The sequence below is a fragment of the Physeter macrocephalus genome, chromosome 1, assembly GCF_002837175.3.
Source record: "Physeter macrocephalus isolate SW-GA chromosome 1, ASM283717v5, whole genome shotgun sequence".
Classification (NCBI taxonomy): domain Eukaryota; kingdom Metazoa; phylum Chordata; class Mammalia; order Artiodactyla; family Physeteridae; genus Physeter; species Physeter macrocephalus.
In genome coordinates, this window is record NC_041214.2 from 36,717,245 (window position 1) to 36,740,047 (window position 22,803).

Genomic DNA, 22,803 nt, shown 5'->3' on the forward strand with positions numbered 1-22,803 from the left:
GTCACAGTTTCTAATTCATTACCTGTGATTGGTCTGTTCATATTTTCTATTTCTTCCTGGTTCAGTGTTGGAAGGTTATACCTTTCTAAGAATTTGAACATTTCTTCCAGGTTGTCCATTTTATTGGCATAGAGTTGCTTGTAGTAGTCTTTTAGGATGCTTTGTATTTCTGTGGTGTCTGTTGTAACTTCTCCTTTTTCATTTCTAATTTTATTGATTTGCATCCTCTCCCTCTTTTTCTTGATGAGTTTGGCTAATGGTTTATCAATTTCGTTTATTTTCTCAAAGAACAATCTTTTAGTTTTATTGATTTTTGCTGTTGTTTTCTTTGTCTCTATTTCATTTGTTTCTGCTCTGATCTTTATGATTTCTTTCCTTCTAACAACTTTGGGTTTTGTTTGTCCTTCTGTCTGTAGTTCCTTTAGGTGTAAGGTTAGATTGTTTTTTTGAGATTTTTCTTGTTTCTTGAGGTAGGCTTGTATTGCGATAAACTTCCCTCTTAAAACTGCTTTTGATGCATCCCATAGCTTTTGCATCATGGTGTTTTCATTGTCATTTATCTCTAGGTATTTTTTTTATTTCGTCTTTGATTTCTTCATTGATCTCTTGGTTATTTAGTAACGTATTGTTTAGTTTCCATGTGTTGGTGTTTTTTACGTTTTTTTCCCTGTAATTGATTTCTAATCCCATAGTGTTGTGGTCAGAAAAGATGCTTCATATGATTTCAATTTTCTTAAATTTCCTGAGGCTTGATTTGTGACCCAAAATGTGATCTATCCTGGAGAATGTTCCGTGCACACTTGAGAAGAAAGTGTAATCTGCTGTTTTTGGATGGAACATCCTATAAATATGAATTAAATCTATCTGGTCTATTGTGTCTTTTAAAGCTTGTGTTACCTTATTAAGTTTCTGTTTCAGTGATCTGTCCATTGGTGTAAGTGAGGTGTTAAAGTACCCCACTATTATTGTGTTACTATTTCCTGTTTTATAGCTGTTAGCAGTTGCCTTATGTATTGAGGTGCTCCTATGTTGGGTGCATATATATTTATATTTGTTATATCTTCTTGGATTGATCCCTTGATCATTATGTACTGTCCTTCCTTGTCTCTTGTAACATTCTTTCTTTCAACGTCTATTTTATCTGACATGAGTATTGCTACTCCAGCTTTCTTTTGATTTCCAATTGCATGGAATATCTTTTTCCATCCCCTCACTTTCAGTCTGTATGTGTCCCTAACTCTGAAGTGGGTCTCTTGTAGACGGCATATAGATGGGTCTTGTTTTTATATCCATTCAGCACCTTGTCTCTTGTAACATTCTTTATTTTAAAATCTATTTTATCTGATATGAGTATTGCTACTCCACCTTTCTTTTGATTTCATTTGCATGGAATATCTTTTTCCATCCTCTCACCTCCAATCCGTATGTGTCCCTAGGTCTGAAGTGGGTCTCTTGTAGAAAGCATATATATGTGTTTTGTTTTTGTATCCATTCAGTGAGCCTGTGTCTTTTAGCTGGAGAATTTAATTCATTCACATTTAAGGTAATTATCAATATGTATGTTCCTATTACCATTTTCTTAATTGTTATGGGGTTTTTTTTTAGGTCTTTTCTTCTCTTGTGTTTCCCACTTAGAGAAGTTCCTTTAGCATTTGTTGTAGAGCTGGTTTGGTGGTGCTGAATTATCTTAGCTTTTGCTTGTCTGTAAAGCTTTTGATTTCTCCATCGAATCTGAAAGAGATCCTTGCTTGGTAGAGTAATCTTAGTTGTAGGTTCTTCTCTTTCATCACTTTAAATATATCCTGCCACTCCCTTCTGGCTTATAGAATTTCCACTGAGAAATCAGCTGTTAACCTTATGGGAGTTCCCTTTTATGTTTTTTGTCATTTTTCCCTTGTTGCTTTCAATAATTTTTCTTTGCCTTTAATTTTTATCAATTTGAATATTATGTGTCTTGGCGTGTTTCTCCTTGGGTTTATCCTGCCTGGGACTCTCTGCACTTCCTGGACTTGGGTGGCTATTTGCTTTCCCATGTTAGGGAAGTTTTTGATTATAATCTCTTCAAATATTTTTGGGTCCTTTCTCTCTCTCTTCTCCTTCTGGGACCCCTATAATACGAATGTTGTTGCATTTAATGTTGTCCCAGAGGTCTCTTAGGCTGTCTTCATTTCTTTTTATTCTTTTCTCTTTATTCTGTTCCATGGCAGTGATTTCCACCATTCTGTCTTCCAGGTAACTTATCTGTTCTTCTGCCTCAGAATACGTTTATCCATATTCTGCTACTGATTCCTTCTAGTGTCTTTTTTAAGTCAGTTATTGTATTGTTCATCTCTGTTTGTTTGTTCTTTAATACTTTTAGGTGTTTGTTCTTTAATTCTTCTAGGTCTTTGTTAAAAATTTCTTACTACTTCTCCATTTTTGCCTTCATTCTTTTTCCGAAGTCCTTGATCATCTTCACTATCATTATTCTGAATTCTTTTTCTGGAAGGTTGCCTATCTCCACTTCATTTAGTTGTTTTTCTGGGGTTTTATCTTGTTCTTTTATCTTGTATTTAGCCCTCTGCCTTTTCATTTTGTCTTACTTTCTGTGAATGTGGTTTTTGTTCCACAGGCTGCAGGATTGTAGTTCCTCTTGCTTTTTTTTTCTGTCCTCTGGTGGATGAGGCTGTCTCAGAGACTTGTGCAAGTTTCCTGATGGGAGGGACTGGTGGTGTGTAGAGCTGACTGTTGCTCTGGTGGGCAGAGCTCAGTGAAACTTTAATCCACTTGACTGCTGATGGGTGGAGCTGGAGTTCCTCCTTGTTGTTTGTTTGGCCTGAGGTGACCCAGCACTGGAGCCTACCCGGCTGTTTGTTGGGGCTAATGGTGAACTCTGGGTTAGCTGCACACCAAGGAGTACTTCCCAGAACTTCTGCTGCCAGTGTTTCTGTCCTCACGGTGAGACACAGCCACCTCCTGTCTCTACAGGAGACCCTCCAACACTAGCAGGTACGTTTGCTTCAGTCTCCTATGGGGTCACTGCTCCTTCCCGTGAGTCCCAATGCACACACTACTTTGTGTGTACCCTCCAAGAGTGGAGTCTCTGTTTCTCCCAGTCGTGTCGAAGTCCTGCAATCAAATCCCGCTAGCCTTCCAAGTCTGATTCTCTAGGAATTTCTCCTCCCATTGCTGGGTCCCCATATTTGGAAGCCTGATGTTGGGCTCAGAACCTTCACTCCAGTGGATCGACTTCTGTGGTATAAGTGTTCTCCAGTTTGTAAATCACCCACCCAGCCATTATGCGATTTGATTTTATTGTGATGACGCCCCTCCTACCGTCTCATTGTGGCTTCTCCTTTGTCTTTGGATGTGGGGTATATTTTGGTGAATTCCAGTGTCTTCCTGCCAATGATTGTTCAGCAGTTAGTTGTGATTCTGGTGTTCTCACAAGAGGGAGTGAGATCACATCCTTCCACTCTGCCATCTTGAACCAATCTCCATCTGTAGCCATCTTGACTGGCACCAAGAGCTCTCCTGTAGATTCAGAAGGGCAGGTGGTCCTTACAGAGGGAGGGTTCCTGAGATGTGTATCATCTCCTCCAAAATGCCTTCCCTGACCCCTCCTTCTGACTTAGATCCTTCTTCTGTGGTTTTACGGTATCCTGTCCTCATCTCTAATATAGCAAATTTATGTCATTTGTTGGTGCGTTTGCCTGTCTTTCCTATTTCCCCCTTCTCTGCCTAGCACCTCACCTCCTTACACACACTAAATTATAAGCTCCTGAGAAAACAGGTACCCGCCTTGTTATCTGTATATCTTTAGCCTTTAACACAGTGTCTGGCACATAGTAGTTGCCCAAGAAATGGTGAATGAATGAATTAATGGTTTGGGTGGTGGTAGGTTAATGTTGGTGTCAAACAGAAGCTTCTGTAGAAAATGATCAAAATGTTTTTTGGGGGGAATTTTTTAAAGTTACCAGCATTCTAAAGGATCCTGTTTATAATCCAGTGGAGATTCTGACTTAATTTGTGGAAAATTGCTGTAATTGCAAAGTGTTCAGAGAACCAAAGGTACGAAGAAGACACTGTCCTTAAGGATGGACCTTTGCTATATTCCAGGGAATATGGCATGGAAGTTAAGGTGAGGGTTATGATGAAGACTAGTTCTTCTATTTCAAATTTTAGTTTACAAATTGTTTTCAAACATGTTCTTCATTGGAAAGACATCTTGATTAGACATCAGAGAATCTGGGTTTCCAAAAAGTGGCCTAGCCTTTCTGAACTTTAGCCTCTTCATCTGTAAAATGGAAATGATACATATATGCCCATCTCAAAGGGTTGTTGAGAGGATCAAATGAGACAAGATATGTGACGGCTATTTTAAAACTTACAAGCATAGCTGCTGGTGTGGGAAAGTGAGTCTAGGGAGCTATTATAAATGGCTCCACAAAATAAGTGCCTGAATAGGTCAGTAAGATGAAGTTTTTACTGCCTCTGAGCTAAGAGCAAGTAAAGCAAGACTTTAAAAGCAATAGTATCATGAATAAATTTTGTGAAGTTCGCCCTCCGTTTTCTTATCCTTAAAATTAGATTCCTACTGGAATGATCCCCAAATTACTATTGAACTAAGATACTAAGATGTCAATGACATGCTTGAGACAAGGCATGGTGAATAAGTTCCCATTTAATGAATCTAAGAATACCAGCACTCCTCAGAACAGTGCTTAGACCCTATAAATCAACATCACATGAGTGCAGAGTGAGTATCTGAAGCACATTGTCCTCTGGCTCGTGTTATAGCTGACCTTGTTGGCAGCATTTCTAGCCCTTATTATCCCTAGTGGGACTGGACCAATTGGCCAAAGCCTCACAGAGACTGGCAGAGCTAATTATTTATAGATGCAGCTCATCAAAGACTTTGCACCTTCATTTGTCAACACAAATGAAGGGCTGATCTGCTGACTCCCATTCTTCCTTTCTCTTTTATGTACTGTCTGTTCCTTAATTCCTTGCATTTTGATGTGCCTTCAGTTCTGATGAATTCAAAGCTATGAGGATTTTAACTTCCTAATCCATCAGTTGGGATTGATCAGGAGGGAGAGGAGAGAAATACTATCCCAATTCTTCAGCTAATCTGTCACTAACGGATTTCCATAGGAGTTTATGATGGCTAGGCTATTTTTGTTAAAAGGAATTTTGGTGGCCTTTAGTTTGGGTGAGTTAAGTAAGAACTCATCTGAAAAAAAGGAAGAAGATAAGGGGGTTTTGCTACGGCCTCAGGATTCTGGGAACTGCTAAACCACCAGGTCTCACAGAGCTTACTAAGTAGTTCGACTCAATGAATCATTCAGAATTCAGAGCAGCACAAGTGACTGGGTCATCTGGTCAACAGGGGTTCACAAATATCTATTCTCATGCTCTACCATTGTGGCAACTTGGCTAGTCTTCCTGTGTCCTTCAGCTACTATTCCCAAAACCAGCTGCTTCATTCTTTCTCTCTGTCTCAAGTTCTGATTGGTCTAATTTGTTCCCATTGTCCATGATGAACAAAACTTCCACACCAGATCAGCTCATAGACTCCTGGCCAACCTACAGGTGGGCTGTCCTTAGACAAAGTGCCCACTTCAGGGAAGCACAGGCAAGAATCACCATTGTGGCAGCTTGTGTGGACAGAGTGTGCGAGGAGCAGATGTTCTGAAGCCCAGCCTCCAGTAACACATTCAAAGTCAGTGCTGTAATGGGCTGAGATGCCTATCTGAACCAAATCTTCTTTCCTACATGTAACTGTGATATATTAAAAGAAAATCCAACTTAAAAAGCACAGAGGTTTTAAGAACTCCTTTATGAACCATTTCATTATTTTTATTCCATGCTCCTCTACAATTCTTTGGTTAAAGATCATTCAATTAGTGAAGTTCCTAATGTACTAAAATAAAATTATCAAAATATAATTGTCATATAACTTCTAAGTATCATCTGTTGGACAGAGTGAAGCACACATGTTCAAGGTTGTGTTTGATTTAACTAGGGGTATGGCTGTGGTGTTATTTTCTGTGATTATCTGTTGCAGAACTGAGTGCATTAGATATATTTCAGGTGACCTGGGCTTTTGTGGTGAGCTGGAGACCTAAACACTATTTACAACTTTGTTGTTCTGAGTTCTCAACATCCAGTTAACAGTAAGAACTTCCAGAGTTATAGTCATTTATAAATTGGAAATTAATGCAGAAATCTTATATCACCTGAAACCAAGCATCTTTGAAACAGCCACCTTCAGCAGACATTTTAAAAATCTCTGATCATCACAGCCATCTTATGGCATTTGATTCTCTCCACGTCTTGGGAAATGGTGTAAATATGAGGCAAGGTAACTGTATATTTATCTAAGACAGTGGTTCTCAAACTGTGGTCACAGAACTAGCATATCAGCATCACCAGAGGACTTGTTAGAAGTACAAATCCTCACGCCTTACCCCAAATCTCCTGAATCAGAAAGTTTGCTGATGGGGCCCAGACATCTGTATTTTAACAAGCCTTCCAAAAGATTCTTGTGTATACTAAAGTTTAAGAATGCTGAGCTAAGACTTTTGTGAGCTTCAGAAGACCCCAGGAAGACTCTATTTCCATAAGAACAATGCAGTATCCCCATCACTTGGTTAGGAACAAGAGCGTTTATTATTTCTCTAAGTACTTCTGACTGGGGTCAGATCTGGGAGGAAGCCCAGACTAAGGATGAATGTCATCAATATACATTTGTTCTCTTTCTCTATTCTCTGTCCTTCACTTCTGCTCCAGCAGGCTGCCCCTCACCATGTCTAAGCTCCTTCAGTTTCCTACATAGTATTTCCTCCTCCTTCCTCTTTGTTAACCTAAACTCCATGTTTCCTTCCAGTTCTGCTTCAAAAAGGACCTCTTCCAAGAATTTTCCATGTTTTCTCTCAGCTGCATTCATCAAGCATTTATTGAACACCTACTTTTTCCCTGGCACAAGTTACAAAGACAAATAAGACTCTGTCCCTGTTCTCCCGTGCAATGAGGACACACAACAGATGATGCTCCTTTTTTGCTTTCACTCAAACCTTTCTCTACAGTTCCTAATAAATTGCCAGACAACATTGCTCTGGTTTTAGGTTACTTCCAATATATGTTTATCTTCCCTACTAGATGGTCACTGCTCCTTGAGGGCAGTGACCACATTTTTAAACTCATTTTGTATATTGCGTGTTTCCTGGCAGCCTGCAGAGAATGCGTTGGGGGAATGTTGTTGGGTTGAATGAATGGGGTAATGGTTGAAACAGTAGTATAGATGTGCACAGAATGGATTCAGTACATTCACGGTAAGCCTCTCTGTCTTTTCTTCCTCTGCCCTTTAAGTCACTCTTACCCACTTACCTGGGTTAAGAAACCAATAAAATCCCAAAGACAACTTGCTTGAACAAAAGTGGATTCATGTTTCTCCATGCTGGGCCAGAGGGAATCCCAACAAATGCCAGGCCAGCCACCAGGTCAAATGCCAATTAAAAGCTTAAAAATAAATCTTAAATCTGTACCTTAATTCTACCCCCTGCTTTTGGTTGGGATGATGTTTGGGTTTTGAAGAAAAATTTTGTAGAATCCTGACTTAGGGCCAAAAAGACCAATAGTTTGCCCTTAATTAGTGGAATTACAAAGGACCTGCCAAACGAATGATTTGTACATGACCAGAGAGACACAGAGGAGAATGATGGTCTGTGTAGTAGTTATTATATGTCCACATCTTTCAGCTGAACTAGATTACATGCCAAGCTGAATCCTCCAAGAGCAGCTGCCTGCAGGTTGCTTACAAACTCTCTTTTGATCCACATGTCAAGTCAGTACTTAGGTTTATAGAGCACATACCTGCTTGCCAAGGTAACTGTTGGCAATATGAGAAATAAGATATTACAAAGTCCATGTTTGCCAATTTGTTCAGCTCTTCATAGATCAAAGCTCCAGAGAGCATCTTAAAGGTTAAGCTTCTCAGCTGCATAGCACAGGGAGATCAGCTTGGTGCTTTGTGACCAGCTAGAGGTTGTAGGATAGGGAGGGTGGAAAGGAGACACAAGAGGGAGGGGATATGGGGATATATGTATATGTATTGCTGATTCACTTTGTTATACAGCAGAAACCAACACAACATTGTGTTAGGATCACTAAAGTTGTCAGTAGAAGGAAGAATCTCAGAGTAAGAAAAAGCAGCTGAACTATGGGACCTAGGCTTCCTAGGAGTATTCATTAATTAGCAGTCTCAAGGTAACCCGCTTCCCACTTAACTCTGACCCAACCACGGACATATGGTTCTCCTCTGAGTGCTGTGAGGTCTAGCTATGACAAAGCCAAATTACTCAAACCAAATGTTGCTAACAGACAGGTAAGAACAAATAGAAAGTAAACCCAAGGAGTACTCTTAAGTGAAAATTATGTGGTTTATAAGATATGCTCACTCTTCAGGGCTTATATCCCTTCCCTGCCCCAATGAGTAAGGCAATGACATTCAGGTAGTTCTTTTCCTCCTAGCACTCACCCTACAAACATGCATCCTGACTCATCAGACTTGAGACTGACAGTAGGAAACAGGTTTTAATCTTATATTCCAACTCTGAACAATAAATAATGACTGCCTAGGATGCTGGATTTAGAAGGAGTCTAAGTGAGGAAAGTATGATTGACTGGTGTTGTCTGCAGTGGACAAGGATAAGAGGATGGACAGGAAGTAGTGGGGGAATGACTATGCCTGTGCCAGGTATTTGGCATCCTGGTCTAGACCTAAGAAAGAGATACCAAGACAGAGGTACAGAATTCTCTCTTTCTCCACCCTATGGACCTTACTCTTCTTCTATGATTAATAATTGAAATAATGCCTCCCCATTTTCAGGGAAGACCCCACCTAAGAACAGCGTCCAATTTCTACAGGCAGCCATGTTAGACTTTTGCATATTAGCCTCAGTATTCACACAGAAGAAACTCATGCTGATGGGGGAGGCATATCTTTCCATCAGTCATTTTTCTCTCTGGAATGAATCTCCATAGCAGTCTCAGTCTTCCTTTTGGCCACACGGGACCTGGAGTTTCTGAAGTTACAAGTAGCTGTCACGGGCAGAAGCCTAACCCTGTGGGGTGACCGTAAGCTTTACAAAACAATCCCTGCATGAGAGGGAAAATCTGACCGTGCCTCATCTCCCCTTGCTTGTGGTGAAGTCATTCCTGATCAGCTCAAAGAGGAGGACATGTTACAAAATAGCTGTAGTGAAGGGAAACCTGAAGAAGAGGGGAAATTGATTGATTTAAAGGCAAGTGGCAGTAGGAAAACTTAATGAAAGCAGGGACTAGGCAAAGGAAAATATCATGAGTCTGGGGGAACCTAAAAAGAGGAAACCATTCTAGATAAAGAGGAACTGACAGATTCTTCATACTGGTCACCCTCCCAAAGATCAAGCTAGATGGCAAGATGAGACTGAATATCAAGGTACAGCCACCAACTTTAAATCTGGATCTGAGAATAAAGTCCCCATTCGGTGGTGGACCTCACACCAGCCCAGAGCAACAGTCTAGACAGGGTAGCACTGAAACATCACAAGTCAACCTTCTCATCCCACATGTAGCCTGGTGACAAGTGTTTATACAATATGATTGATCACCCTGCAGTTTGCTTTGTCAGTCAGTCATGGAGTTAATTACATGTTACTCTTGGGCACTATTATAAATAATGGTATGGCAAACAGTGCTAGGTTTAATGGTCCTTAGTGTTCAGCTATTAAATTGATGACACAGCTACATCAGTATTGATGAACAGGGATCTTCTCCATCAAAGATAATTTATATCCCTTAGCATAATGGGCTATTCTGCTCCCATTTTTGCCAAGGCATCATTCATACTGATACAGGCAATGAATCCATCAATAAAGGAGGAACAAACATATTTTGTTTTGTAGTTTTTTAAAAAATCCCCTGATAAATGCTGATCATAAGGAAACAGGGATTTTTGTATCGCTGACACAGAGCTTAAGGAAAATGTGAGCTCACCATGAAACTTGCCAAAACAGAAAAATAAGATGGATTCAGGAGAAAGAATTTACATCCAAGCACAGCTTCTCCAGAAAGTACTGTCCACCTGCCTAGGGCATCCTTCTTTTCCACTCACTCTATAAATACACAGCCAAGTTCCTTGACCAAGTAAACTGTATATTATATACTGTGTATTATGCCCTAATCTTGGAAATTATTCACAATACACATTAGCAGGACCTGGAGTAGGGGAAGGCAAAAGGATTATTGGCTCAAAATTTAAGGAAGCTGTCACTCTCAGCTTTACGCAAGTGGCAACCCTGTGCTTGTGGTGCCCTAAGAACAAGTGCCTCCGTAAATTTTGTGCCCTTGATGGCTGGTTGGCCTCAAGTTGGCATTTCAAAGTCTGCAATAGAGAAAACTGTTTAACTTCTATTATCTCAGGGTAACCCAAGCTTATTTGAGAATTCAGCCCTTTTATACTTTTTATTAATACCCTATTAACCTCCCATAAACCTGGTGCTCTATGAAATGAACTTTTAAAATGCTTTGGATTTTGATTTTGGATTTTGATTTCTGCCCTTTAAAATGATAAACTTGATGTGGAGAATAATTTAGATGGAAACTTGGGTCCATTTATCATAAACCACCATTGAAAATACATTGACTATTACGAAAGCCAGAAAAAAATTCTAATTATTTTCTACTACTTTTGCTGACTTTTAAAATAGTTATTGATGAGCCTTTACTAGGAGGGCCTTCCTATCAGTGAATGGATGGATTTACACCCATCCATGGGTAAAGAAGGTCTGTGTCATCTCCCCAGAGACAAATAAAGCTATTGCTCTGTACAGTGATAGAAATGGAATGAGAAGAAAGGTTCAATTACTTGGGTAATAAGTCTGATAAGTTAGGTTAGTGCCCCTGCTTTATACTGTCAAACTCTCAGCTCTCTGCTTGTCCATCTTGCAAATGTGTGTCTGACTCCATCCGGATGAAAAGAATAGGGTATCTTCCCGGATGACTCAGAACCAAGCCCTCCTATCTCGCAGGAAAGTGTTCGACTCAAAAGTCTGTCTATAATAATTATTGTTTAGAAGAGGAGAAATGATTCTCTCTGACAAGGAGAGTTTCACCAGTAGCAATTTTAGGTTAACAACTTAGTATCGTTGTTTGGTTTTCTTGTTTCATGTAGGAACTGCAGACTCTTCCTCACACTCGCTAAGTAGGCAACATAGCTCAGGGAGGTATAGATTGACCAGGAAGGGCTGGTTCTATGTAGAAAGGCTGAGTGACAGAGGGACCTCATCATAAGGAACTAAATGAAATTAATAAAAAGTATTGGACTACCGGAAGCTTGGTTTCAAGGGTGGCTGGGGTAAATCTACACAAGACTTCAGTCAGAAGCCAGTTCCTGGATGAAGACTCAGGATCCAGACCAGGGTCAGAGGTGATGTCTGCCCACAAGAGACATGGGTGAGAGGGTCCCAAGGAGTAGCCAGGCCCTGAGTAGCATGAGCATGCAGGGTTCCTTGGTGCCCAAAGGATAAGCTGGATGCCCCAGCAAGCCAAAGAAACATTGTAAACACGGGAACAGAGCAGGGACCAGTCAGTGGTGGTGATGAGGCAGGAGGATCCAGAACAATGTTTGTGACTCTGACTGGAATGCCTCAGTTATTTTATACTGTCTGTGGATAGAGGGTTAGTCCAGTTTAAATTCCCAGAATTGGCTTGGGCGTGGCAGCAACAAATCTGTTTTCCATAAATCATTTCATGCGATTGGTTAGGAATGGCTCGTTTCTCCATGCTTTTAGGATCTGTTTTGTTCCCTTGTTTTAAAACCTCCAAGTCTTGAACACCTATGATGGTTCCATGGGCGATAATTAAACAAGAGAAGCAAGTAAATGAGCTTATGTTGGAAACACACTGTAATCAAGCTGCCTGGCTGCTCCGGGGCTCCCTCCTGGCTGTCGCGAGCCCCACGTTGCCATTTTGTGGTTTTCAGACTGATTAAGCCATACGAATCGAGTCATCTGTTCTTTTCCGGTCTTCAAGCGCCTTTTCCTCCTCAGGGACCAATGGAGGTTGCCTCCAGGCATCAAATTACAGCAATCAATAAACCACGAGCAGCATGGCTCATTTAGGAATAAAGACACAGGCATTCTTCTAGAAGAAACAATGATTACCTGTCATGAGTCCGGAGATTCATGGTGTTTATTAGAGGTCAAGAATGTGGGATTCAACATTTGACATGACCAAATACTAAACTATCCCCTGGGCCTCAAGCCTATTCTTCCTGTGATTCCTACCCAGGTGAATGGTACACTGCATCACCCAAGCCAGAAGCTTGTGGGTAATATCATGAAATTTTATTGTGTATATGATTTATGCTTCAACAAAGTTGATTAAATGAAAAAAACATATTTTTAGGCATATAGGAACAAACATTCAATAAACTTCAAGTTTGCCTTTTACAATAAAAAGTCCCCATCATTTAGAAAATAAAAGATGTAAGGAGCAGAGTGAGGTAAATGGTGCTGACCTAAGTCTGCAAGGGGAACTCGTGCTTTGGGATGATTCTCCCACTGAGCACCTGGTCTGAGTTTCAGGATTAGAAGGAGCCCCATCAGTCTGGACATAGGGAGCTGATGATGAAGGTGGTGCACCCCCAGGATGAGCACAGAGCACCCACCCCTCACTGCCGCTGGACTGCATGTCCCAGATGCTCAGTGTTTCCTCTTGAGGTGGAGTCAGCGAGGGAGGGCAGGCCGGGCAGGGAAACCAGGTGGTGGATGACTATGCACAGACTCAGGTAGGGGTCTGCACCTGGAGTTAAGGCAGGCTGGTGTACCTAATGTTTAGTATGGATTTGAAAATAAAGACTGGTGGTAGAGCCTACATTTCACTTGGTCTTGCTCCATCAACTAAAGCAGGACCTCTGACCTCCCCTCCACTTTAAAGTCCACTTTTCAATTATTTCTTTGAAAATATCAAGCAGGTTCTTGCACATGCTCACCCACATGTCATTTCAGCTACCTCTGGCGTGGGCCATGCCCCCATCCTCTTCCTGTGCATCGCCTCCTGCTTCTGCCACCCCTGAAGTCCACCGAGGGCCCTTCCCCACTCTTATTGTATCAGAAGCTCATGTGAAGGATTAACCCCCAGGACAAGGGGAGGAATCTTCCACAGATACGAAAGATTTCAGCACCATTTTCTCTCCACTGTTGCTGCTGCCTTGGTGCATGGGTGCCTGAGTGTATGGATGTCAAGGCTGTGCCCTCTAAGAGTCTGACAGACATGCCTGCTGCTGCTGCCACCGCTGCCGTCCTTCTGCCTTCAGCCCCCAGCAACACCTCCCCTGCATGGAGAAACACTGAGCCCTCAGGATGCTCAAATCTGGGCCTCTTAGTGCATCTAACCCCTCTGGTCTTCTGACCTACATAAGACCCTGTTATTTTGTGAAAACTTTTCTTTCAAGCTACTTTTCTACTTACAGCTCCCTCCCCAGAACTCAGACATGAATCCATAAGGGTTAGACCTGTGGAAAATTCTGAGTGATTGTCACCAGACTCTACTCAGCCTTGCCCCACTCCTCTAAGATGCAGTTCTTTGTTCTTGGGCCCATCTTGTTGTTCCACTCTCTCCTCACCTTAGGTTGAGTCCCCAGAAGATACTCAGGCTCTCATACAGACAGACGTCCGCTAGTCCTGCCCACCAGCCCAGCAAAGATGACTGCCAGAGATGCACATGGCTGTGGCCCCAGCCCTGCCCACCATTTCTGGAGCTGTACCTACATTTTTTTTGTTTGAGAAACTCTCCCCTCCATCTAGATGCTGCATATGCCCATCTCTCAGGGTCCAGCTTCATCCCTGCTCTGCTGTGAAGATTTCTGTCTTCACTCCCTGTGGCATCCTGCTCTGCCAAACGTCAGAGGTCCAAATCAGAGTGTTCATGTTACAAATGGGGGAGCTACTTTTAATTCCCATCCAACTAGCTGCGTTGATGTCCGAAGGTTATTACCAAGTCTGCAGTGAGTGAAAGCAATCAAGTGATGAGAAAATAATCAAAGGGGCGTGGTCTCTCTTCCGACACACCCTACCAAGGTCTGCCTGTGCTCAAGTCACAACCACCAGATAAGCACCAGATAAGCAAATATACATTTAATACTCTTTTTTAGATGTTTACAGTCCTGTGTAAACCATTAAACCGATTTTGTGTTAAGGTTTGTCATTAAATTTTAACAAAAAAGAAGCCATTCCAAGTACTAAATTATGAATGAAGTTGTCCCAAATCCTTAATCATAGCTATCCTGAAATATAATTTTGTGTATTTGCCTAAAACTCCTTAAAATGGTAGAACATTGCCTGATTTCCCAAAAGCTGCAGTTAGGAGACTGGTCTAGACTAAGTGATGTGAGAACACAGTTTGGTTCCTACATTACTGATTCTGTTAGCATTTAATTTTGATGGTCTCAATTTAAAATTCTACCTTTAAATGAGCCCAGTAAGGTCACACCTAGATTAATCATTCTGGGCAATCTTAGAGTGCTTATTATCAAAAAGAACATTAAAGATGTATATAAGTATATTCTTCCCTGGGAGAGGTCAGATATCCATGATTTAGTTGGTTAGTTAAAAAAAAAAAGAAAAAGAAAAAAGAAAGAAAAAAGGCCTGCCATTGAAAAGGAACATGGCATGAGTATGTTATGAAGCTATGTGGTATAATGAAAAGGGTCCTGAGTATGGAGAAATAATTCCAGGTCCACAGCCTAATTCAACTCTTGCTAGCTCTGTGCTTGGGAATAAGCCACCTTCAGTTGCTCTATTGAATTTTAGGATCACCTTCTGTGAAAACAGACTTGCCATCTCATGGTGCTCTTGTGAGAATCACCATGAGAAGATGAACAACTGACTTTCAGTTGTCCAAGGGGTATAAATATATCTAGTGAAAGAAAACAAAGGAAATTGTCTTTTTGTCTTGTTTATGGTTTCCTTTGCTGTGCAAAAGCCTTTAAGCTAAATTAGGTCCCATTTGTTTATTTTTGCTTTTATTTTCATTACTCTAGGAGGTGGGTCAAAAAAGATCTCGCATTTTATGTCAAAGAGTATTCTGCCTATATTTTCTTCTAAGAGTTTTATAGGGTCTGGCCTGACATTCAGGTCTTTAATCCATTTTGAGTTTATTTTTTGTGTATAGTGTTAGGGAGTGTTCTAATTTCATTCTTTTACATGTAGCTGAACAGGTTTCCCAGCACCACTTATTGAAGAGGCTATCTTTTCTCCATTGTATAGTCTTGCCTCCTTTGTCAGAGATTAGGTGACCATAGAAAAGACAGCCCTCAGAATGGGAGAAAATATTTGCAAATGAAGCAACTGACAAAGGATTAATCTCCAAAATATACAAACAGCTCATGCACCTCCATATCAAAAAACAAACACCCCAATCAAAAACTGGGCAGAAGACCTAAAGAGACATTTCTCCAAAGAAGACATACAGATGGCCAACAAACACATGAAAAGATTAAATAACATCACTAATTGTTAGAGAAATGCAAATCACTATTATTATCTCCTTTAACAGGGAGAGTTGTGAATAGAAATGCAACATCATTAATTATTAGAGAAATGCAAATCAAAACTACAATGAGGTATCACCTCACACGAGTCAAAATGGCCATCGTTAAAAAATCTACAAACAATAAACACTGGAGAGGGTGTAGAGAAAAGGGAACGCTCTTGCACTGTTGGTAGGAATGTAAATTGATACAGCCACTATGGAGAACAGTATGGAGGTTCCTTAAAAAACTAAAAATATAACTACCATATGACCCAGCAATCGCACTACTGGGCATATACTGAGAGAAAAGCATAATTCAAAAAGACACATGCACCCCAATGTTCATTGCAGCACTATTTACAATAGCCAGGACATAGAAGCAACCTAAATGTCCATCAACAGAGGAATGGATCAAGAGGATATGGTACATATATACAATGGAATATTACTCAGCCATAGAAAGGAATGAAATTGGGTCATTTGTAGAGACATGGATGGACCTAGAGACTGTCATACAGGGTGAAGTAAGTCAGAAAGAGAAAAACAAATATCATATATTAACTCATATATGTAGAATCTAGAAAAATGGTATAGGTGATCTTATTGGCAAAGCAGAAATGGAGACACAGACATAGAGAACAAATGTATGGACACCAAGGAGGCCAGGGGTGGGTGGGATGAATTGGGATATTGGGATTGACATATATACATTACTGATACTATGTATAAAATAGATGACTAATTAGAACCTATGTAGAACTCAGGGAACTCTACTCAATGCTCTGTGATGACCTAAATGGGAAGGAAATCCAAAAAAAGAGGAGATACATGTATATGTATAGCTGATTCACTTTGCTGTACAGTAGAAACTAACACAACATTGTAAAGCAACTATATGCCAATAAAAATTAATTTAAAAAAAGAAAATAAAGGGAGTAGTGTTACATTAATCAGGTATTGATATATAATTAAGAATTTTATGACTTTAATATAATTATCTCAGTCTTCGGAACAGAAAGTTGAAAAAGGAATAAAGATGCAATGCCATGTAACTAGGGAATTCTGGATCTGAAAGGACCTCAGAGAGCACTCACTCCAGCTCCCATTCCCCAGACACCGATTTCATAGAGAAGGAAACTGAGGCACAGAGATACTGAGAAGACACCCTAATGTATCACAGTGCTACCCGGAGAGTGAGGACAGAACTCAGCCTGCTGCTTCCCAGGCCCTGGCCCCTGTGTCTGCAACAATTAAACCGTGTCCATAATCCCATGCAGACAATCCTTTGCCTGTGCCTATGTCTACCACCACCAAAACATATTACCGAGTTTGATCATCTCCTTTAATAAAAACTAACCAGTTTATTGCAGGACCTTCCCTTTGCAGTTTGGAAACAGGGCCAATCTGAGGACTGCCATCCACTCAACTTAAGGAGAAAGACCTTTTTCATGAACTCATTACAGATTTATCTGAGTTCTTACTTGTGCCCAAGAACTGTGCTAAACCCTGATAGAAAGCTGAGTACTCAGAAGTTTCCTTCAAGTAGTGGAGAGAGACCAGTGGTGACCACGTAGCTGGAGACACGTTAAAGCAGATGTACACAGATTGCAATGGAAGCTTTGGGGATGGTGTAACCAAAGAGCCAAGAGAAAGTGGACAGTGAACCCTACTTCACCTGGACAAATGACAGGTTACAATGTTAAAACATATATAAACATTTAAAAGGCAAGGGAAGAACGGATTTCCTTTAAACATGAGAATTCTGCAGTGATGAGCCACAGTTATGTAATTTTATAACCACAGTTTGAGTAGCTCACCCTGGACTTCCAGGACCTGGATCACATTCAGATACCGAGAACTCTGATGTTAAAGCCAATTGTACTTTAAAACCCAAAGTATTCCATAATAGCAGGAGATCATTCACCTCTCTGTGTCTCAGTTTCCTCATCTGTAAAGTGGAGATGACAGTTACAGTGTCCCACTGATGGGGTTGCTGTGAAGATAAACTATCAGAGCATGTCAAGGGCTTAGAACAATGCCCGGGACAAAGTAAGTGTTCAATAAACTTTGGCATATCTGTATGAGAAGACCGATTGTCACTGAAAACTCACTTCTTAATATGAAGGTATGAATGCCAAGGGAGAAGATGAGGGAAGGTGCGTCAGCCAGGGTTAACCAGAGAAACAGAACCAGTGGAAGATAGACATTAAGAGATTTATTGCAAGGAATTGGCTTATGCTATTGTGCAGGCTGGCTGGACAAGTCTGAAATCCCTAGAGCGTACCCTCAGAAAAGGCAGACTGGAACTCTCAGGCTAACTGAAGTTAAGTTATGGCCCAAAGGCAAAATTTCTCTTTCCTCAGGGAAGCCTCATTCTGCTCTTAAGGCTTTCAGAGGATTGTGTCAGACCTACCCAGATTATTAAGGAAATCTCCTTTACTTTGAGATTTCTTAACAGCTTTATTTAATTGATACATAAAGAATTGTACATATTTAATGCATATAATTTGATGAGTTTGGACATATGCAAACTCATATGCATATGAGTTTGAACCTGTGAAACCGTCACCAGAATCAAGGTAACAGACAGATCCCACAGGTCCCAACATTTCCTTATGTCCTTTTGACTTGTTTTGTAATAAAAACACATAACATGAGATCTGCACTCTTAACAAGTTTTGAAGTGCACAACACCATATTACCAACTATAGGCACAATGTTGTACAGCAGGTCTCTAGAACTTACTCATCTTGCGTGACTGAAACCTTGCACCCATTGAACAACAAGACCCCAATTCCCCCACCCCTCAGCAACCTCTATTGTATTCTCCGCCTCTATGAGTTTGACTGTTATAGATGCCTCATAAAAGTGGAATCAGGCACTAGTTGTCCATCAGTGACTGGCTTATTTCAGTTAATGTCCATCCAAGTCACAAATGGTAAGATTTTCTTCTTTAAGGCTGAATAATATTCTATTGTATGTATATACCACATTTTCTTCAGTCATACACTTGGGTTATTTTCATATCTTGGCTATCGTGAATAATGCTGCTGAAGTTAGCATGGGAATGAAGATATCTCTTCGATATTCTGACTTCAGTTCTTTGTATGTATACCCAAAAATGAGATTGCTGGATCATATAGTAGTTCTATTTTTAATTTTTTGAGAAACCACTATACTGTTTTCCATAACTGCTGCACTGTTTTATATTCCCACCAATGGTTACAAGGGCTCCAATTTCTCCATATCTTTGCCAACAATTGTTATCTTTTGTGTTTTTTTAATAATTGTCATCCTAATAGATATGAGGTGATATCTCATTGTCATTTTGATTTGCATTTCCTGATAATTAATGATGTTGAGCATCTCTCCATATACCTGTTAGCCATACGTATATCTTTTTTGGAGAAACATCTGTTCAAGTCCTTTGACCATTTTTTAATTAGGTTAGTGGGGGGAGTTTTGCTATTGAGTTGTAAGAGTTCCTTATACATTTTGGAAATTAATCCCTTATCAGATATACAGTTTGCAAATATTTTCTCCCATTCTGTAGGATGCCTTTTCATTTTATTGCTGGTTTCCTTTGCTGTGCAGCAGATTTTTTTTTAACATTTTTTTAAACATCTTTATTGGAGTATAATTGCTTTACAATGGTGTGTTAGTTTCTGCTTTATAACAAAGTAAATCAGTTATACATATACACATGTTCCCATATCTCTTCCCTCTTGCCTCCTCAAGTCCATTCTCTAGTAGGTCTGCATCTCCATTTCCGTCTCACCCCTAGGTTCTTCATGACCTTTTTTTTTTTCCTTAGATTCCATATATATGTGTTAGCATACGGTATTTGTTTTTCTCTTTCTGACTTACTTCACTCTGTATGACAGAGTAGCTCCTGTAGGAGTTTGATATAGTCCCACTTGCCTATTTTTGCTTTTGTTGCTTGTGCTTTTAGTATCATATCCAAGAAATCATCACCAAGATGAATGTCAAGAATATTTTCCCCTGTGTTTTCTTTCTAACAATTTTACAGTTTCAAGTCTTATGCTTAAGTCTTCTATCCATTTTGAGTTGATTTTTGTGTATGGTGTAAGGTAGGGATCCAATTTCTTTTTTTTGCATGTGGATATTCAATTTTCCCAACATCATTTGTTGAAGAGACTCCCTTTTCCCCATTGTGTATTCTTTGCACACTTGTCAAATATCAATTGACCATATACATATGGTTATTTCTGGGCTATCTATTCTGTTCCATTGACCTATAGAGCTGTCTTTATGGGAGTACCATGATGTTTTAATTCCTGTGGCTTTGTAATATATTTTAAAGTGATGTCTTCAGCTTTGTTCTTTTTCTCAAGATTGCTTTAGCAATTCTGTGTTGACAAAATTCAACACTTTTTCATGATAAAAATGCTCAACAAACTAGGAATTACCTCAACATAATAAAGGCCATATATGACAAATCCACAGCTAATATATTACTCAATGGTGAAAATGTTAAAGCTTTTTCTCTAAGATTAGGAATAAGACAAGAATGCCCTCTCTTGCCACTTCTTTTCAACATAGTGCTGAAAGTCCTAGTCAGAGCAATTAGAAAAGAAAAAGGAATAAAATCCATCTTTGTCACTTTCTAGATGTCTAGTCAAGTCACTTGACCTCTCTAAGCCTGTGACTGATACCTGTGAATGGCAATAATAATATTGTCATTTCAGAGTTATCATACAGGATTAGAGACCATAAACACAAATGGCCTGGGTTCATAAGAGATGATCATTTAGGACAAGCTCCAAAGTTTAACTTCTTTTAGTTCAAAGATTACCTGTTGTTAACTGTGTGGTGTTGGAAAGCTTACTTCACCTCTCTGTGTCTCAGTTTCCTCATCTGTAAAATGAGCATAATGAAAAATTGTTCTGGGTATTAAGTGAATTTACATATGTAAAGTATTCAGAACAGTTTCTGGTACATAGTAAGCACTATATATGTTGTAATTATTATAATTTGCTGTTCTGTGGTTGGCAGGGGGAATTAGGTAGGCAGGAAACCTGGACTTTCATCTCAGCCCGGCACTGGGTGAACTTGCAGGAGTCACTTCCTTTCTCTTCCATAAATTTCCTTCTCTGTAAAATGAGGGAGTTGACAAGACCATCTGTCGAGCTCAGACATTTTAAGATGATATACCTAAACTACACTGTGAGCTGTAGGAATGCGGAAGGCATCCTGACTTGTAGACGGTTTTGAGTTGCCGCTCTGTCACCAATCTGTCAAAGTTTCCTTATTGATTCACACCAAGAACCTGCCTCTGTCTCAGCTTTTCTGCAGGGCAGTTGATCTGTTCACTTTTCACCATGACATGTTCCTCTGTCAGCTGAATCAGAGCTGTCATAAGCCAGCTTCATGGTAGGGAGAGAAAGACTGTGGTTTTATTTTTCTGCCTCACTGTGTCTTCTTTCCTCTGGGACCCTTCTGAGAAAGGTCGAAACAGAATTCTGCAACTGCCATGATGAGAAATGCCACCGATTGAAGAAGCAGGGCCCCGTGTAAACAGCGGTGCCTGCCCCCCAGGAGGCCAGGCCTGGAGCCCTGTTGGGCCTGACTCATCATCCAGCCCGGGGGGTTGTCCCAGAGAGAGCAAATGTCCTGAGTGTTATGGTGGCAGGTGGAAGGAGGGCAGTAACTAACCGAAGCATGATGGGAAATCTAAGAGAAGGCAGAGATGGCAGATAAGTGGTTTTGCTTGAGATTTGGTGACAAACCAAAGTACTACATACATTCCCTCTTTCTTTTCCTATATTCTAACGAAGAGATTAAAAGAAACACAGTAAAACACAAGGGAGTGTTGAAAAGACTGCTTTGGCCCCTTTGCCTTTTTATCTGCTTTCCCCCAAGATAAAAGACTGAGTATCTAAGTGTCAGACTCAGGTGTCCCAGGGCTGTGTTCACTACTGGGCAGTTAAGAGCCTGAGAGGCAAGGTCCCAGAAACACACTTCCTTCTCTTTCTGTGCCCAGGCTGGGCAAGCTTTCTTTTGCTTCTGGCTCCAGGTAATGACTGTGTGAGTGTCAGGGTCAGGAAGGAGGGGCTGGCAAATAGAGAGAAAAACCCCTGTTGTGAGTAACTGAGATCAGTAGACAAGTGTTTGACAGTGCGATGTTCACAGTGCACATCCTGAGTGATGTTTCCCACTGGGTGGATGTTGATACAATCCACTGTGACAGAAAATAAATGAGTAGGAATAAGTTTGGGGGGGGGATTATGTTTCATTCGGGGCATATTTCATTTTAGGTCTGTGTGGTATCCCACAGGTCAGAAAATAGATTTACAAACCAGGTTTTCCAGGAGGGACTGGCCAGTGGGGTCTTCATCCCAAGAAAGAACCAGGCTGCCCCTTGAACCCCAATATTCCAGGGAAAATCTCTGAGTAAATGCCTCCTTGCTGCCTCGATCTTATCTGACTTCTGGGGTTCCTGGCTGCAGATCCCCGGTTTAAGATGTAGAAATGATATCTGAAGTGCTTGAAACTCTAGTCCAACCTCCACCCTAGAAAAAATGGGGACTCCCTCTTCATCTAAAGATGTATGACCAAGCAGAGGGATGGCTACTGATTTAATCTACATCACACCGCAAAGTGTTACTTGCAAGCCCAGAAGTTAGCCTTAGTGGTGTTAGATGGAGCCCTCTTGTTGGAAGGTCGCATCTTAGGTGTGAAGGATGCCTGTTTTTTACCAGTGTAACTCACCTCTCACTGTTTTTCACCCATTTTTCGTGTGGGTACAATTAAAGATCTCACTTTTTGCCCTCTTACTTGTTTTTCTTAGCATCGCTCTTTTGCCTTCAGGAAAAAAAAAAAAGAAAATGTGATTCATATGATCAAATCATTAAACATAAGCTGCCACTGTGGAAGCTACAGGCATGGACTCAGGCACCTGATTCCAGCTATAAACCACAGAGGCTCTCTGCTGTGGGAAAAACAGCACTGGAATTAGAGTCAGGATACCTGCCTTCAGATCCCAGGTTTTTCATTCACTGGATGGTCCCTTTGGCAAGTGACTTATCCCTTTTGGTCTTACTGGCCTTATCTGAAAAATGGGCAAATTATTAGTCACTGCTGCATCACAGGGCTGCTTGAAGATCATGACAAAAAGGCTAAGTAAAACCAATGGAAACCAAAGGGATACCTCTTCCCACATGCTGTCATCCTAGACTTTTTTTTTTTTTTTTTTTTTTTTTTTGCGGTACACGGGCCTCTCAC

General features: G+C 40.6%; 1 protein-coding gene across 2 annotated transcripts in view; it reads left to right on the plus strand.

Annotated features, from left to right (window-relative positions):
* CPNE4 (copine 4) overlaps positions 1-22,803 on the plus strand; it is a 613,382-nt gene that overhangs the window by 546,010 nt on the left and 44,569 nt on the right. The gene's annotated exons all lie outside the window — the stretch shown is intronic.